The 4759-nt window shown below is 40.6% G+C and overlaps 1 long non-coding RNA gene across 1 annotated transcript in view; it reads left to right on the top strand.

The window, feature by feature from the left end:
* The first annotated feature begins 2177 nt into the window (after positions 1 to 2177).
* The window catches only part of LOC147752596 (uncharacterized), a 3571-nt gene continuing 989 nt past the window's right edge, over positions 2178 to 4759 (top strand). Inside the window, exons 1-2 of the long non-coding RNA XR_015313637.1 lie at positions 2178 to 2557; positions 4558 to 4638. This is a non-coding gene — a long non-coding RNA (uncharacterized LOC147752596). The remainder of the gene's footprint in view (positions 2558 to 4557; positions 4639 to 4759) is intronic.

Here is a 4759-nt window from a genome sequence, read left to right as displayed (position 1 = left end):
TCTGAATTTCATTACAGATGTAACTCAACTCGCAATAAAATCGGATAAAAAAATCTTGGTTGATCTTCGAACCGTTTGAAAAACGTACCAAGTAATTAGAATTGCTTGAATACATGGAGTAAAGCTAGTCCCCCCTTCCCACCTGAATGCTTTAAGTATAATACTAAATCCACTGTTCAATATATAGCAAACACCTGTTGAAATGTGTTTCTACTGGTTAGTGATACAGGTCTGCGCGAAGAACGTTCCAATCCGTAAGCGTTTTTCATGAAGGCCATCATATCAGTTTATCGCCCTTGACGTGCTGGTCACGTGGCTGTAGAGTCGCAGGAAGCATGCTTTCAGATGTAGTACATTGGGACATCAATCGCATGTAGATCGAAGGTTAACCAATCGATTCATTATACACCTAAGCATTTATAATATTACCACATAGGCTCATTAATATTATTAGATTACGGCGTTTGTTTGCCGAAAAAATAAAGAAAAAAGAAAGTTATACTGCTATGAGTAAGTTCAATACTCAAACACCACGTGTAGCTTCACCACACATAGACATAATGATTTGATGACTGATCTGAAACACAAAATGGTCTGTCAGTTGTTTTTTTGCGGCTGTAAATACCATCAGTGGCCGATAACCCTGTAATTGCTCCTTGCGTGGCACCCTTTCGTCGCACGACTTAGCTGGTGATTCTACGGTGACATTTGCTCTTGTCTTCCATGACGCTCTCTTGAATGGCTCGAACATTACGTGGCATTATGACGAGTAGGGAGCCTCATTTGCCTCTCTCGAACATAATTATATATTAGATGCGTTTGTGCAGTTAGCGATCTTCGGATTTACTCAGATTAGGTAAATTTAAATCCTTCGTAAATTGCATATCTGCCCTACAATGCACAGCCCAAACATACGAAAAGTAAAGCGGTACAGGTTCGACGTTCGCCGTATCGCCCCATATTTTGTCCTCTTATCTTTCAATTACGACAGGAGACGCTCAAGGCGGGACGGTCGCTCTCCTGCTTACTTGGCCATCTAGCAATAAACTGTCATATATACATCAAAAGCATGTTACGAATGATCTGATCTGTGCTAACACAACGATACCTGATCATATACTATTCAGTGCTGACTTAACGCCAGTGCGTATCTATTTACATGGGCAATAAATGTTCGCAGTAAACCAACAGCCTAGCACTGTCCGACCCGTCCGGCAGTTTCATGCGTTTTCTTTCTGTTGTGGCCTAATTTGTGGCCTATGCCCCGTTACCTGTTTGCTATTTTGTGGTCTATCTTTTTTCCGAAATCTCAGAAGGTCTGCTTGTTTCGTCGCTTCCTATGTGTTGTTTTTTTTTCTACAAGGCGATTACGTACTTTGATATTTGCCTGCTGTGTTTTCTGTCGGAAATGCAGTTGATAAATATAACGCTAGTCTCAACGGAAAGAACAACAAACAATGCGTCTGTTTGTCGCTGCAATAGCCAGTGTTGTTGTGATGGTCGCCTATGTCGTCTTCAATCGAATCATGTCGCTGGTTTCAGGTCTCAGACCAACTATCAGACGTGTTATCTGTCAGCCGTGTTGCGTAATTGCAAAAGAGTCAGATGCAAGAACACATCGTTCCGATCAGAAACATGTATTCTTTTATGATATCCCACTGTTTTGCTGAGTGAATGCCTAAAATGTTGTAACCACTTAGTGCTATCATACTATGTATCTTTCTCTGTCACCTACGTGACCCTTGCTCTATTCAGTATCTAAGCGTGTGCTATATCCCTCGATGGCATGCCCGCCTTGTATAGGACTTGTCCTTTTTTCTGCTCGTAGCTGACCTTTTCGTTCTTACTTAGGCAGTTACTTCTGTTCTGCTCAACGTGTCTATAGTGTCCGCTGTCGTTACTTTGAAGCTCGACGGACTCTTCTCGTACATGTAAACGTTGCCATGCCGACGATTGATAGTTAGTTGTGCTTAGAAGAATTTGTTCGAAGTCTAAGGAATGTATACTCGATCTTCCTTCGGGGTAGCCTTATTTTACGAAGAACCTATGCTGAGACTTGGCAGCTTGGGGATGAACAGCCGAGTTTGCTGTAAAAGCCGATAATGAGACGGTTAGTTCAAAGAATCGCGACGAACGACTACTATATCATCAATCAAACGATATCAATGTACCAGGAACGAAGGGTAGAGCAAAGGAAAGCAAGGCCACGCAGGGGTATTACCGCACGGGCGACGCAAGCTGCGGCCACTTTCGTCATAGCAGTTACCGAAAAGAAGAAGGAGGAGAGAGGGACAGATGGTAGAGGCAGTGCCACGAGGGCGAAACAACAATCCGAGGGGCAATGACGAGGAAAGCTTAACGGATTTATTTGCGTTAGTTATTTCATGTCGGAACAGAACGACAAAAACAAGGAGTGCGTTGATAACCATAGACGACAATGACTAGATTCATCCCTGTCGAATTTTCACGTGTTGCCTGAGTTTAATAAAGAATGGATATCGGCTCAAGGCTTGCTTTCGATTAAGGAACGTCTGGAATTGCGGCGGCTATGACTAGTGTATGTGGATCGTAAGCGTATGAAAATGCTATTGCTGGAGGACCATTTACATGGTTAGATTGACTTTGAAAACGACAGGCTGCATGAAAAGCTTGCCAAAGCGTGCAAGGGTAGTGTGTTTTCTAATACGGTTTTACTTGTGCTACGCCTACGATCGTGTGCTAATCCCAATAGAGTTATCGACGCAATAAATAACACTCCTAGCCATTGGCCTAATCCGATTGGCTGTAGGTGTTTATCATCCACTACACCGACGTGACCTACAAAAAAACGTTGTATTAACACGATTTCAAAAACAGTCGTTTATTAAAATATTGTGTAGTGAATTATATAAGCTATTACTATTACGATTGCACATTTTCTACTGAGTCACTATTATCGAATTGATGTGGTATCTGGTCCTATTTAGGGCCATAGAGCGTGAACGGGCAATAACGATCGAACTCGCCGGAAGTTCATAAGTTGAGCTGGCTATCTAGCAGAGGGAAGCATGCATGTGGTTCGGGGAAAGGTATCGCCGAAATATATGGAAGGGTAGCCTGAGAAATAATACCAAAGCGTTCGACTGGGATGATCTATTGAACGAACAACCTTGCCTTAAAGGGAACATCTAATCTAGGGAGCAAGCCGGTCACAAAACCGCACACGTTATAATGGCGATTACCGCATGTGATAAAATATACGTCACACGTGTTACATAGCTAACTACGTGAACTAGTAGACAAGTTACAATAGAGTGTAGCCCTCAATGAGTACAACTTCAATATACTATAATATAATATATTACAATCTGCACGAGGCTCGAGTAAGGAAACAGCTGACGAAATCGTATATTTACATGTATATAAATGTAAAATTTATATACATTTAAATATATTATAGCTATTCATGGTGAACGTTAAAGACAGAAGCCAGCAATGGATGACTAGCGTAACGTACGTGCTAGGTGAACAGTGGTTCACGATATAAGATATATAAAAATCAAACACACAAATCATTTACATAGTTAGCCCTAAATAGATGATACGCGTCCAGAATAGTAAATAATGAATACCCACTGACTAGCTAAATCCAGATTGCTGGCGGTGGCAAAAGGTACTGATGTCAACACACGACTTTAAAACGCTAACAAAAAAAAAAAAACGTTGTGTTTGGCCGATCCAAAACTTCCAGCTCTCTATCAGGCTGATCTGTAATATTTTTCTGTTCTTACGCTGATCTACTTTGTGATGGATGTATGTTATACAGCGTTGAGAAGCTCTCTTGCCATTTTCCGTTTAATGGGCAATATAATCCTTTCCGCGTATAATGAAGAAAATATAATTCCTATTTTGCCTCTAGAAATGAGTACGTAGACGGTAAAAAACACAACCATCATTCTCGATATTTGTCATTTGTTTCTGCCGCGACATCCCAGAATACGAGTGGAGGTGTACAAGAAAAACTTTAGAGCTGAAAGTGCTACTCAGGACTGCATTTCCTAAGCTGAAAAAGATTGCTTTCTAACGTTAGATAGCCCGTGATCGTCAATCACAACGAAAAGTGCACGATAAAAAAAGTGCACGATAAAAAAGTGCATACTAATACGCAAACTACATAAATAGCAGAAACGCTTGATAAAGTCTCGTATTGTGATTTACAATTGACTAGTGCAACTCGACAGCATCGTAAGTAGGGGAACTCAAATAAAATATGGCTGGCCAAGACCCAGAAAAAAATCTAGATATTGGGCTCACTTTTGCCCATATTAAAAGCACTATCCACTAAAATTGTCATAGACACGCTCATCATACTGTCATAGGCGCACGCGAATCGTCATATATATTGCGTGGGTTCGGGTCTATATGTGTCATCTACAGTTACGTGGTGAGCCTACATGCGAAAACTATCGAAGCAAGTCCAATTAAACCCTAAATATATATATATATATATATATATATATATCTAACAATGTTATCATTCAACTTAACAGTGACCCATTCTTTTTTCATAAACTATAGTCTCTCATCGGAGCAATCGGCATGAGCTTAATGTCAGAAGGCCTTGACGCTGAGAGGTCTATGGATATTAATCGAAAAACGGTAATATATAGATAACAATGCACCCATTCAAGAGTTCGTTTGATTAAAACACGTTTGTTCGTATATATGTTTGTTTCCAGTGCTTATAAACCGTTACTATATCAAGCATTATGAAGAAAAC

The sequence above is a fragment of the Varroa jacobsoni genome, unplaced genomic scaffold (assembly GCF_002532875.2).
Source record: "Varroa jacobsoni isolate VJ856 unplaced genomic scaffold, vjacob_1.0 scaffold_1142, whole genome shotgun sequence".
Taxonomy (NCBI): domain Eukaryota; kingdom Metazoa; phylum Arthropoda; class Arachnida; order Mesostigmata; family Varroidae; genus Varroa; species Varroa jacobsoni.
This window is presented reverse-complemented; position numbering and strand designations above follow the sequence as displayed.